Below are 14,872 nucleotides of genomic sequence, written 5' to 3'. Positions count from 1 at the left end.
ATACAAGGAGTTGTCATGGCAGAATACTCAAGGCAGAAGGAAAGTCCTGGTTAACATTTTAAAGAAATTTAGTGTGGCTAGACTCTGCGGTACAAGTGGTATTGGAAAAGGCATGAAAAAGGAAGATCAGAACTAACTCAAAGACAGCATTGGTTACCATGTTACAGAGTATTACTTTAGTCTATGTTAAATTATAGTTATGGGCTAAATTTGAAGCAGAAGTGTAATGTGATATTTCCATTGGAGAAACAGCTTCCAGGTGAAAAATGAATTGGAAAGGGCAATTCTGGATACAGGAAGACAACTTAGAAATGTGTTCAATAACCCAACTGAGAGAGAGCTGTACGTCTGGGGCTGGGGCAATTGATAAACGGGTGACAGCATGTGGACACGTTTCAAAGACATTTATGGACCAGAACTGATGAGGGGTTAGTAACTGATAATGTTTCTCAGATTGTAGGGAGAGAAACCATAGATGATGTCCAAGTTTCTGTCTTCACCTGCGTAGATATTAGCACCATTGCATCATGTTTAAGGACAAATGGAGGAGAGCAGGTTGGAGGAAGGGGATAAAGAGATTAGCTCTAGTTCCGAATACTGAGTGGAGGGTGTTATGAACAATCCAATTGGAAATATCCAGTATGGTGCTACATATATGCCTCTGATGTTATGGAAATATATGTGACAGCCACGGCTTTAAGACACACACTTAGGAGCCATCAGCTTCTTGGTGGAAACTGAAGGCTTGGAGATGCTTTGCATTGTCAGGTAGGAACATACTGCTGCTTAGGTGCACTTCTTATGTTCCGTGCACTCAGTTAAGCACGTTTAGTTCAGTCTCAGGACAGCAAATGATCTGGAGTGCGTGAGAACAGTATGAAGTATGTCAGTGCATGTTCCCGTTCTACAGAAGCTTCGAGGCTCACTCTCTACCCGAAACACACACCTAGGCTGGTGAACCACGTCGAAATAATTCCGGTGTCTTTGCTCTTAACCACTTAGCTACCCTTCATGTCACTGCACCAAACACATAGAATAAGAACTCTGGGCAATTCCAATATTTAATGGGAACAGAAAGTACAGTTAAGGAGTTCACACTTTGGCAAAATGGGTATCTGACTACAGCAGCTCAGGTCACTGCGGAGGTACGAGTCAATCCCTGGCCCAGCGCTGTGGGTTAAAGGATCTGGCATTGCCACAGATGCGGCTGCCACTCAGATTCCGTCCCTTGCCTGGGAACTGCCATATGCCATAGGTGTGGCCATTAAAAGAAAGAAAGTTCAGCTAATAAATGAAACAAAGAAAAGGCCAGGAGGGGTATGAAGAACATTAAGAGATGAGCATCAGAACAGGCAGGGAATGAGAGCTTTGCAAAAAGGCAGCAGTGATCCAGAGCAACCCCAGCTCTTGGAAATCTGGGCAATGTCAGGACTGAAAAGTGTCCTTAACGCATAAGCAACTTTGGCAAGATGATTATCAGTGGCGTTTGGTCTCTGTCTTTCACTCCCTCTTTAATCAAGAGAGCAGCCTTTTAAAACATTAAATCAAGATCTTAGAATGGCTCCTCGTTTTCCTTTGCAGCAAAGCCAAGCCCTCTGAACGGTGGACACGTCTCTGTGTGACCTGGCCTCTGTCATATCTCCCTGTCTCAGTCCTACTACACTTCCCTCCTTCATTCAACTCCAGTCCTGCTGGCTTTCCTGTGCTTCAAGCACCCCAGGCACACTTGCACCTGCTTCCACACGAGGACCCACGCCTGGCTATTCCTGTGCTTATGCTCAACACTGTGTTTCAGCACCGCTTCAACCATTGCGTAAACTATCATCTACGCCATGAGAACTACCTTGGGTATTTTTTTTTTTGATCTTAGATTTTTTATTAAAGTATAGTTGATTCACAATGTCATCTCAATTTCTGTTGTAGAGCAAAGTGACCCAGTCATATATAGATTTTTTTTTCTCGTATTAGCTTCCACGATGTTCCATTCCAAGAGACTGGGTGTAGTTTTCTGTGCTGTACAGCAGGACCTCATTGCCCATCATTCTAAAAGTAATAGATTGTATCCACTAACCCCAAACTCCCAGGCCATCCCCCTCCTTCCCCTTCCTGCTTGGCAAGCACAAGTCTATTCTCTATGTCTGTGAATGTGTTTCTGTTCTATAGAGAGGTTCATCTGTGCCATATTTTAGATTCCACATGTAAGTAGTATCATATGGTATTTGTCTTTTTCTTTATGACTGACTCCACTTAGTATGAGAATCTATAGTTGCAAATGGCATTATTTTGTTCCCTTTTACGGCTGAATAGTATTCCATTGTGTATATGTACCACATCTTCTTAATCCCTTCATCTTTCAGTGGACATTTAGGTTGTTTCCATGTCTTGGCTATTGTGACTTGTGCTGCTATGAACACACAATAACCGTCTTGGATAGTGCAATCCACTGCTGTTAGTCCGCCCTAGCGGTCCTGGTTCCATTCACTCAAGCAGTGCTTGACACAGAGATGGCACTTAATATTTGGTGAATGAATACTTAATTAAATGAGTAGTAAGAGTTATAAAGGAAACATTTACCCAGACACTGCTTTGTGCCAGACGTTGGTGTCAGAATTTAGCATTTGCTGTATCATTAAATATTCACAGCAATACCATGAGAGCTATACTAAGATCAGCACCATGCACTAGAAAATGCACAGAAAGTTTAAGCGATTTGTTCAAGGACACACAACTATTAAGTAGACAAACCTAGACAAACTTTAGAATTGAGGATTTTATTTTTCTCTTTCTGGCCACACCTGTGGCATATGGAAGTTCCCTGGTCATCATAGGGGTGGTTTATTCTGCAACAATAAATAATTGCTACCTTCCCTATTCAATTAAAATTCCCTCAATGGCAGGAATCATGTCTTATTCAGCTTTGTACATATGACAATTCTTCATTTATTGCCTTTTAGGTAAGAACTACTCAAGGGCTTACTGTTACGTTATTAGGAATAAATGTAACAGTAAGATTCTATGGATAAATGTGTGTATAAAAGATCATCATAATTCATTTAATTCTCACATTTAATACTTGTGATGCATACAGTATCAGTTTCATCTTACAGATGAACAAAATGAAGCTCAGAAAGAGTTTTAGTCTTAGGAATATATCTGGAAAAAGAAGGAAAACTCCAATTTGAAAAGACACAGGCACCCCAAGCTTCATGGCAGCACTATTTACAATAGCCAATACATGGAAGCAACCTAAATGCCCACTGACAGATAAATGGATAAGGGTGTGGTGTATATACACAATGGAATATTACTTGACCATAAAAAAGAATGAAGTAATGCCCATTTGCAGCAACGTGGATGGATCTAGAGATTATCTTACTAAGTAAAGTAACTCATACAAAGACAAATAGCACATAATATAACCTATATGTGGAATCCAAGAAAGTGATACAAAGAATCACAAATAGACTCATAGACATAGAAAACACAGAAAACAAACTTATGGTTACCAAAGGGGACAAGGGGTGGGAGGGATAAATTAGGAGTTTGGTATTAAGAGATAAACACTACTGAATATGAAGTCGGTAAATGCCAAGGATCTGCTGTAGAGCACAGAGATATTCAGTATCTTGTAATAACCTATCATGGAAAAAAATCTGAAAAAAGAATATATATATGTGTGTGTGAGTGTGTGTGTGGTGTGTGTGTAATGGAATCACGTGGATATACACCTGAAACCAACACAATACTGTAAATCAATTTCATTTCAATGAAAAATATTTTTAAAAGTAAAGCATTTTAGTTGTAGAGATATGAAGACCAAGACAAGTGTGTGTGTGTGTGTGTGTGTGTGTGTCTGTGTGTTTATACTTGAGGCAGGCATAATGTGTTGAGGAAACAGATGAACAGTTTCAACAGAATGTGATATGCACAAGGAGGATTAGAAAATGGCTAAAAATGGCATTCCTTAAGTTAAGTAACATACAGTCTTGAAGAGTAATGTCAGTCCTGCTACTACATGCAGTTATTACACAACCAGCTGAGGTCATTAAGAGTCAATCATGTGCTGGAAGATGATTAACGTATCACATAACGTACTTGTAGAGGAAGACACGTTGTGATGACTCAGACAATACCAGTTGCCGGGTGATGGTACAAGGAAGAAGAACTACACAGTTCAGTGGAAGAGAAATCCAATACGATTTATTCAGGGCAAAGCTGGCAAGGGGGTGACCAAGAAATTATGAGGTCCTAGATTCCTCATGGACCCATAATTCTGGGAGAATAGAAATTATCTTTATAGAGTACTAAAAGTAAGCTGTACTTTTGGTGTTCATATTTTTAGACAGTGTCTCTTTCCATCCCTCTAGATAAAACATGCACAAAATCTGAAATATCTAAAAAGCAAAGATTTTTCTGAAAATAAGTGTATTGTAAGCTATCCTGTTTGAGTATATAAATATGCCAATATACTTCTTGCCTCAAATTTTTCCTGCTCAGTTCTTACTTAGTATATTGAGGTTAATTCAGAGGGAATTCCATAGAGGATAAATGAATAAAAATACTTATATAATTAAATTTATATATCAATTTCTTATCAGTATTAAAGCTTAAAATAAATTTGTCATGTTTCTATACAAAACATGACTCATTTTTGCATTTTTGGGTGGCTTTTCCATTTCTGAAAGAATTTACAAGAGGCAATATTTTAAAACGAGGAGAAAAAGCAGAGCTAACACTGAATATTTTAGAATGACTACATTTAGGAAAAATACTTTAAAACTTCGTTATTTTACCATGAAATTAAAGCCACTCACTCAGCAAAAAAAAAAAAGTGTTTGTCCTCTGATATTGGAAACTTGAGTATTATACCAGTTTGATATGTTACATATGTTTAGAAAATATACTATTTCATTTGTTTCAGTTAAAATCTGGACACAAAATTCAAAGTGTATTTGAAACATAAAATGCTCTTTAATTTACTTCAGCTTGTTTAACATGACGATGGTGTTTGAAATCTTGTCATTACCATCATTTTGCATCAAGTTCCAAACCTACACAAAATAGACAGTATAAACTCCTCAGACTGTGGGAAGAAAAGCCGTGCAATCCGTTACAGTGACACACTTACTTGAGAGCTAAGTATTTAAAGAGTGGCTTTGTAATTTCCTGAGATAACTGCCATTGGTATTCACTTACAAAAAAGAAAAAGTTTAAAAAAGAACAGAAAGGAAAAAAAAAAACTATAAATGATTGTCTCATGATTTAAAATTCCTTTCACGCTAAAATATTTTCAGTCCTAGAAATCTATAGTTTGAAACTCCATCAAGTCAAACTTTGTCTTTTTTGGGGGGGCATGGGGCACGCTATACCTGTGGCATGTGGCAAGCCAGGGACTGAACCTGCACCACAGCAACGACCTAGGCTGCTGCAGTGACAATGCCAGATCCTTAAGCCATCACACCCCAAGGGAACTTCAAACTTTATCTTTTTTTAATTTTAGAAATATATGATGAATTGTGTATTTCACCGAGTCCTTGACACTAAAAATGAATCCATCCAATGAACATTTATCACCATGGGTCATACTCAAGGCAATATGCTTTACAAGTCAAAACTACAGGTTTTCTTACTGAACCTGCACATGCCACTTTTCTATTTCCCTTTCTCACACTTTAGATGCTAGCTGTCAATGAAATTAACTGATAGTGTTTTTCCTGTATATTATTCAACATTTAATAAATACTATGCATGCACAAACATAAGGCAACTCACCCTTAAAAATTATTTTATCAAATTCCCAGCTAGAAGAGCCTTTTTAAAAAAACAAACTTGAATGTACTGACTTGTGGAAATTTGTTTAAATTTTTTATTTATTTATTTTTTGCTTTTTGGGCATGCCCATGGCATATGGGAGGTTCCCAGGCTAGGGGTCCAATCAGAGCTACAGCTGCTGGCCTACACCACAGCCATGCTGGATCCAAGCCACATCTGCGACCTACACCACAGTTCATGGCAACACAGCTCATGGCAACGCCGGATCCCCAACCCACTGGGTAAGGGCAGGGGTTGAACCTGCATCCTCATGGATACTAGTCAGATTGGTTTTTGCTGTGCCACAATGGGAATTCTGACTTGTAGTGATTTTTGCAGAGGCTGCTCGTCTGGCCCCTGAGGTGTGCACTCCCCTTCCTAAAGATGCACAGCTGGACTGAGTTTCCCAGCTCCGTTGGCTATTACTCGCTTCCGTGGAACAAAGGACAAGCGTGAGCACTGCTCCCGGATCTTCCACCTCCTTCCATGGGCAAAACCCACAATGACCTTGGAGGTGACAGAGCCACCACTAACTAGCTCAGACTCCTGAACGAGCGTGGGTGACAGTGCTTCTGCTCCCTGGGGACAACTGCTCTGGACTCTTAGATAATAACGAAGTAAATTTCATACAGTCCACGAAATGTTGGAGGTTCACTGTCAGAGCAGTTCAATTCAGGAGGCTGAGAAAATTCTCAAGTGCTTTCTACATTAGTTTCTGATCTTTAGGAATATCTTACATAGATCCACGTAAACATCCTTGGGGTATTAAGATGCTGGTTTTGAAATAAAATTATTCTCATTCAGCACTTGTGACATAATTTTCTGAAAAGTTCATGTCTTTGACATCTTGCCCCTCAAGCTAAAGTGTTTTAGACAAAGTCTTTTTGCTACCTCTTTTTTTTTTTCTTTTGGCTGGGGGCAGGGCACACCCATGGCATATGGAAGTTCCCAGGCTAGGGGTCAATTGGAGCTGTAGCTACTGGCCTCCACCACAGCCACAACAACACCAGATCTGAACCACATCTGCGACCTACACCACAGCTCACGGCAATGCCAGATCTTTAACCCACTGAGCAAGGCCAGGGACTAATCATCTTCGTCACCTCTGAGTCACACCAGGAACTGCCGGAGACAAAGTCTTTTTGAACTCTTGTTATCTGTTCACAAGTTTCTTTCCCCCTCTCCCCGTTACCATGGCATCCAGCTCCATGGGAGGATAAGACTCCACTGGTCCACTAGCTCCAGGCTCTGGACATAACTTCCATCCATCAGTGGGAGGTTGGTGGGCCTGAAATGAGGGGCATGGCCTTCTCCCCGCAGGGATGCTGGTCCATGGAGATCCAGCAGATCTGAACTCAACCTGAAGTCTGAAGCAGATCCACCCAGCCACAGACATTTTTTAAAATTTAACTTTTTAAAAGTTATTTTTTATTTATTTTATCATAGTTGATTCACAATGATCTGTCAATTTCTGCTGCACAGCAGGTGACCCAGCTACACATCCGCATACATTCTTTTTTTTCCCATCATCCTCCATCATGTTCCATCACAAGTGATCAGATACTGTTCCCTGCGCTATGCAGCTATACAGCAGGATCTCATTGCTTCTCCATTTTAAGTGAGAAAAAGAAACAGTCGGTGACAGCTGCCGTTAAGGCATTGATTTTTATGCAACATTATCTCACCACCAGCTGATTGATATCTTATCTGTAATGCTCACTGAAAATGTGATCACAAGTACCAATTTTTTGAACACTAGTTTTTTTTTTTTTAATTTTCCCTGTTTTATTAGCATTAGGAACGCTGGACTCTAACAAAAGAAATTGTTTTTTAATGGCCTTTAAACAGGGGCATTGCAATGACATTTTACACTTGCAATCCTGAAATCATACACCTGGATATAATAATCTGCTCAATTTACTTACTTCCTTTTCTAGTTTTTCTGTCAGACAAACTCTCTATGCATCCCATACTAGCATTGATTGGAGTGGTTTCACTCTAATATTTTTTCATAAATAAAGAGTTTTATTTTAATAAAGGCAGTGCAAGAGCTTTGTAAGGATTTCATGAAGGGTGAACTTTTTAAAAGAGTTTTTTAATGGTGGACCTTAATTTATCTTTTGACAAATATTATTAATTCAGCAAAACTGTTCTAGATTCTGCACTAGGGCTAGAATGGAAATATGATTTTAAAAAATATGTCCTGCTCTCAAAGACAGCTACAAGCGTGGCAGGCAAATCTCTTGGGAGTATTCTGGGATATCAGCCTGTTGGGTTCATGTTTCTTCTTTTTCCTTCTCTTAACAGTCCCTGCTATAAAGGGAAATGTGTCAACGCTATAAAGAGATCATCTTGGCTGGAAGCCGGGGGAAGACCACTTCTTTCTTTTCAATCCCACACATCTCTCCTCTTCCACTCCCGCCTTAGGGCAAAGAAAAACACAGGCAGGGCAGGAGGTCTTGAAAGCAGAAGACTAAAACCTTACTGGCAGGGAGCAGGCCAGGGCAGCACAAAGAGCCCAGCATGAGATGACTGAGCCACGGGGCAGGTGACTGCATGGGCATCCTGACCCAACCTCCAGACCCTGAAAGGACCAGAGAGCCTCCTGGCTTGAAAGGCAGATGGTACTTCCCAATAGGTATCAGAGGGGTAACCTGAGGGGACAAATGACCAATGACCAGAGGAGCTGCAACCCCTCATACTGTGTCTGAAGGATCCAAGACAACTCACAGCAAGAAAGCAGCTTTACAAAGGGTCTCATGTTTCCCGCATCCTTAATCTATGTTTCAGCAACATGACTCCCATCTCAGCTCCTAAAACATCTCCTAAACGTTATGATACAGATTCACAGGCGTGAAAGGGAGATTCAGAAGAAGGGAGCCTTTCCCAGGTAGGGGGAATAAGAATATACTCTAGCACTGAAGTCACAGAACCATCAACCAAGTAATCCGGCTTGATAGCTGTGCCCGCCCCTCTCTGTCATAAGCCCAAGAAGATGCTTTCTTTGTAAATTCCCAGGACAAACATGAAGCTGTGTGGACCTACACGTTATCTGGAAGGAGAGGCTCTACAAATATCCCTTTACTCACATAGGTATTTCTTTAGCAAGGCCAGGGAATATACTATTAACCTTAGGTTGGGCAACCAATATTTCCTAGGCAATTTGCAAGCTACTCTGTATGAATTATCTCATTTAAACCTATCCGATGCGTTGTGAGAGAGAATTCCCAACTTCCATTTTACAGATAGAGATGCCATTGCCCTGAGGGTTTAAATTCTTGCCCAAGATGACAAGGAAACACTCAAAAAATAACACGATGAATACTAGTCCACATAAAATGAGATTTATCTTAATACAGCTGTCAAAGATACAAAGCAATGACTTTGGGCTCAGGGTTTTTTTAAATGTTTTAATATGTTTTATCTCTACAAGTCAATTACCATTTCCATTCACTCTACTTGGTTACAATTCAGGTAGATACACTAGTATTTGAGTTCAAAGGCTTTAGGTTCAGCAGGAGTGTTTGATAACTAGCAGTTATTCATTTTTTTAAAACAACACGAGAGTGCGCCAAAGGAATTCTTGAAGGTATCTCGCCGTAACATCCATACAACACTCGTCTCTTATTTCAAGTCGGCCTCTGCCCACATGCACATACATTTTTCAAAAATTGGCCCACAATCTTAGTCTTGAACGTGGCTTGCTGTACAAATGTGCCACATTTTAATTTAGCATTTATAACTATAAATACCTGATGGCCTGTTAAAATAATGCAGCATAACTTATCACCCCTTCTCATTTCTCATATCCAAATACCAGCAGGCACTCCACATGCTGTCTCCTGAACAGCTCTAGACTCTGGCCTCTCCTCTCGGCTCCTCCTTCCTCATTCTTGCCCTCATAACCATTCCCCTACTCTCTAACTGTGTTTCACCGAGCTGTCCTGTTTCTGGCATCATCCACAAATAAGCCAGCTTCGACAGCGCTGGCAAACTTGTCATCCTTGAAAAATATCCAATACGTAGTGAAACCTAAAACATGGCACTTAACATATTAGGTACCTGTACTGGAGCTTTATGTGGCTCAAGGTCATCTAAGGCCCTTCATTGCTAACCTCACCACCTCCCTCCCTACCCACCGTGAGTTATATCTGCCTGCTTTATTTGCATTTTATCAAGTACATTGTCCAATGAGATCCTGTGACGTGACAGGGAAAAAGAAATTGAATCTTTGCCTCTATTTCAAAAATACTACTGTTATTTACAAAATATGGATTGCGCGGTGTTATTTTTCCGTAGGGAAATTGAAACGAAAGGTAAAGGTCAGTTGAAATAAAGTCCAAGTAGCATCTGCAACTGAAAACTATAAAGCAGAATAATCACATTGATCAATTAGATAGAAAGGGAAAATCCAGAGGAACCCAGCAGAAGTTGAGTGATTTGAACCTTTAGACATATTCCCACAGTGGAGATGACATCCTTGTAAAAACCAACAAGTTTCACAGAGCAAGGAGAGATGGAAGGCCATTATCTTGCTAAGAAGTACCCACATTCCTAATACTGTTTATGGAACACTGAAATCAGAAAACACTCCACAAATAGGTGCCCAGCCTTAACAAAAGCTTCCACTGGGGAGACTGGCTTCCAGCAGGCTCCATGGCACCTCTTCACATCAAAAGCCCTTCCCTAACTTTATCTCAATATATCCCCACCCATCCTCTTATATTTTTGAGGGATTCTCCCACTTTCAATAATAACAGCAGTTTCCAGTCATCTGACCCTTTCTGCAGAACTTCAACCAACCTGAATTCAGATGCTATTTACTTGAATTTTAAAAGTAGCCAATTTTTTGTCCAAAGAATAAAGTCCTGGTTAACTGATTCAAATTGGAATCATAATTTTCTTAAGCAGAAAAGAAAAGAATGCATTATACTTGACAATCCAAACCGAGACTGACTGTTTTTATTGAGCAGGAGATTTCTCTATCTTTAAAAAAAATAATAATAATAGGGCCACACCTGTAGCATATGGACGTTCCCAGGCTAAGGGCTGAATCAGCTACAGCCGCCAGCCTACACCACAGCCACAGCAATGCCAGTTCCGAGCCACGTCTGCGACCTACACCACAGCTCATGGCGTCGCCAGATCCTTAATCCACTGAGCGGGGCCAGGGATCGAACCCCCATCCTCATGGATACTAGTCATGTTCGTTACTGCTGAGCCACAAAAAGAACTCCAGAATTCTACTCTCTAGACAGAGAAGCTTTATCTAACACTTGCCTAAAGATAGTGAAAAGTTTGTGGAAAGTTTGTGCTAATGCAAGCAATTCCAAAACTCCCAGGTCTCGGTATTTCTTACATCTCCCTCTGCCTCATCAGGACTCCCCGAGCCCTTAAAATGCCAATGTCATATTACAAATGCGTGCATACAAGTTTATTCAATAAATGCTTAGTTGAATGATAAATATAACAGGTGGGGGGGATTCTAGGTCTGGGCCATATGTGAGTGACCAGACTTCTTAGCTCTATGCTTCCTCTCCCAACAGTCCTGGAGTTTGCTTGTGATTGTTCCTAGAATTTAACTGTACAATTGAGTTGTTTGTTTGGGACCTAGTTATTCTCCCCAAAAATCCTCCTTATCTCAGTTGAGTTCCTTCTCTTGTTTAATCAGAGACAGTTCTTTAAAGGAAAATGATTCCTTAGGAGAAAAAAAAAATTTTTAGGCTAGAATCTTAAAGGAAATAAATAGCCACATATCTACGTGCATCCTTGCTTCCTTCCTAGCCTGCATTTCTTGTCCACTAAGAATGGAGAAGTGCTAGTCCTGGACCTTTGTTTTAAACAGACCACAATTGAGGAAGCAATGATTTTATATTTGCATTCACTTAATTTGTTATTAAGTGAATGCAAATATAAAAGATGATGGTGAGAAAATAAAATTCTGGTTCGTTCACTCTTCTGTCTCTACGTGGACTAGTGCATGGATTTGAACTAATTTAACTTCAATTCTGAGCTGTGCTAGTAAGGAAAAAACTTTCTAGTTTATGTGGAAAACGTCATAGGAAAAATATCATGATCTTTTTCCTCAAATGGTTAAACTGGCATTAAAAGACATTTAAAACGAAGCTATAATTTTCACACTGCACTTGCTCATATCCATAGTTGTTTTTTATGTGGCACCTTTTTTCGAAGCAGTACCACATGTTTTAGAGACTGTAAGTTACTAATCAAAAGGGTAACTATGCTTTAAATTTGAATAGATTTCACTTATCTTAAAGGTAAGTGCTATTTTTAATTTTCTGCACTTTCAGATTTTTTTCCACCTCTAAAAAGTAAGTCGAGCATCCTTCTGGATATAATAAACTGCCAACAACCTAAACATATTTCTAAAGTTAGGAGCTGGATGGAAAAGACAGGAGGAGGAAGACTGCTTTATGAGATCAGAACTTTGGTTTTTCTGTCTCAAAGTCTGACCTCTGGAAAAAATCTTACCTCTGGCAGTGGCCATTATCCGATGACTTACATGCTGAATGGAACATACTTTTGATTTTTGAATTTTCATGACTTTGCAGTATTCTACAGGGAAATACATTTTGCAAGAAATGTTTGCAGAAATATGTGATGAGAAAACCATGTGAGCACAACAGTCATCGATCATATTCATACAAAAACATTCCATAAAAACATGGATTTAAAAAAAACGGAGTTTCCATTCTGGCTGAGCAGTAATGAACCTGGCTAGCTGTATCCATGAGGATTCGGATTTGATCTCTGGCCCCACCCAGTGGGTTAAGGATCCAGCATTGCCGTGAGCTGTGGTACAGGTCGCAGACGTGGCTCAGATCTTAGCCTTGATGTGGCTGTAGCAGCAACTACAGCTCTGATTTCACCCCGAGCCTGGGAACTTCCATATGCCACGCATGTGGCCCGAAAAAAAAAATAAATAAATAAATAACAAAACTGAGTTGGGTACCCTAGGAATAAAGAAGCCAAATGATTACCTGAATTTTCACTTTCAACCAGCTTTTCAGTAGATGCACGTCAAAGACCAGCCACCCCTTGAAAAGGATTGCATGTGTGGGGAAACCTCTGAAAGGCAGCCCCTGTGAAGAAAGACGTCGGCAGCACTCATCACATCGTCTTTGCACACGGGTCCCCTTCTTTTCTCCCAGGACTCGAGCCGTGTTGTCCTTCTCCTCATGTCGGGCTCCTTTATGCCACTGCTGGAGCCTTTCCCTGATGGAGTCCCTGCCCTTCCGGGGCTCGTCCACCAGCGAGGCTGGGGACCCCACTGATAAGCCTTGGATTTATAGGCAGAAGCTGCCCTCCAATGCCTTGGACCTCTGTTTTTCATTTCCGCTGAAGAGCTGTCACCCGCTGAGGATGAAAAGACCAAGGAGGCTTTTCTTTCTTCTCTACGACTTCTTTTTCAAAAATCATGCCCGTGAGAGGATGTGTGTCTGGGTGTGTTTGAGTGAAGGTATTAAACTTACATTAAAAGTGCTGTAAGTCGGGTTAACAAACCCGACTAGGAACCATGAGGTTGCAGGTTCGGTCCCTGCCTTTGCTCAGTGGGTTAACGATCCGGCGTTGCCGTGAGCTGTGGTGTAGGTTGCAGACGCGGCTCGGATCCCGCGTTGCTGTGGCTCTGGCGGAGGCCGGTGGCTACAGCTCCGATTGGACCCCTAGCCTGGGAAACTCCATATGCCGCGGGAGCAGCCCTAGAAAAGACAAAAAAAAAAAAAAAAATGCTTTATTTATGGAAGTAGAGTTGATTCACAATGTTGTGTTAGTTTCTGTTATACAGCAAAGTGATGCCACTATATCCCCACACACATGTACACTCTTTTAAAACTTTTCCGTCAGGGTTTATCACCGTATATGGAACACAGCTCCCTGTGCTATACAGTGGGACCTTGTTATTTATCCAGTCCATATTTAGAATATTGAATGCTGCTCCTAAACTCATTTTTTTAAAAAATAAATCCTCCAGCCGCCCTGGGGCATATGGAAGTTCCCGGGCCAGGGATTGAACCTGAGCAGCAACTGCAGCAATGGCGGATCCTCCAACCCACTGCACTGGGCCAGGGATTGAACCCAGGCTTCCCCAGCCACCTGAGCCACTGCAGTCCGATTCTCAACCCATTGTGTCACAGCAGGAACTCCCCGAACTCACTTTTCACTCTTTAGCTTTGATTCATACGTCTTCTATACGAATACTTCAAACCAGAAATAAAACAGCAAAATGTAAAGACCAAATTTCTTCGTGAAATCTCTTTGCAACACTTGTTTTAAAAATACACATGTCTTGGGAGTCAAATTGCAAACACCTCTGAAAGTAAGAAAGAGCAGAGAATGAGAGGTGTTGATGTATTCCTAGTATCTCTGAGTAACTGCTGCCACGACCTAAGGGGATGGGGTCGGATACACCCGTGTGGATTATTTTTACTTCCTAAGGCAGAGATTACCTGACGAGGGGGAGAAAATCAGTTGGAGGGGTTTAAGAGCAGACTTCACGGAAGGCAAAGAGGGGAGAAGAGCTCCAAAGGACCCTCCTGGGAGTGGATCCCGAGGGGACCTGTCCCCGTGACCCGCAGGTATGTGCTAGGCCTGTCTCACTGCCTGAGGGATTTGCCAGTTGCACGCTTCCTGACTATGAGCTGGTCTCCACCTAGAGACGATGCAAGCATGTAAAAACATTCTTCAAACTTAAGTGATAACGAGCCGTTCCTGAAAAGGATGGAAGGGATAATCCAGTGAGGAAAAGTCAAAAGGAAAGAAAACTATGATTTTTAAAGACCAGAGGAGAATAAAACCAGAGACCGAAGGTTGATAAGTTATAGAAACTATGGCAGTAAAGGAAAAAGAAATGAAATTTGCACTCTCAGAGCTGTATACTTAGGAATCTTTTGGAGTTCCCATTGTGGCGCAGTGCGTTAAGGACCCAATGTTGTCTCAGTGAGGATGTGAGTTTGACCCCCGGCTTCACTCAGTGGGTTAAGGATCTGGCATTGCTGCAAGCTGCAGCACGGTTCCCAGCTGTGGCTCAGACCTGGTGTTG

At 41.1% G+C, this 14,872-nt stretch overlaps 1 protein-coding gene and 1 long non-coding RNA gene across 2 annotated transcripts in view; both read right to left on the bottom strand.

The window, feature by feature from the left end:
• Positions 1–14,872, bottom strand: part of LOC102166310 (uncharacterized) — a 671,646-nt gene that overhangs the window by 34,024 nt on the left and 622,750 nt on the right. The gene's annotated exons all lie outside the window — the stretch shown is intronic.
• Positions 7,556–13,120, bottom strand: LOC146398764 (uncharacterized). Its single transcript, XR_014817265.1, has 2 exons — positions 11,662–13,120; positions 7,556–11,359 (listed from the first exon to the last, which is right to left on the bottom strand). It is a non-coding gene; the product is annotated as an uncharacterized LOC146398764 (long non-coding RNA).

This window comes from Sus scrofa, chromosome 10 (genome assembly GCF_054392235.1).
Source record: "Sus scrofa isolate SSC_HxYL_T2T_F1_AM1 chromosome 10, Sscrofa_HxYL_maternal_Yorkshire_Landrace_v2.0, whole genome shotgun sequence".
NCBI classification, from domain to species: domain Eukaryota; kingdom Metazoa; phylum Chordata; class Mammalia; order Artiodactyla; family Suidae; genus Sus; species Sus scrofa.
This window is presented reverse-complemented; position numbering and strand designations above follow the sequence as displayed.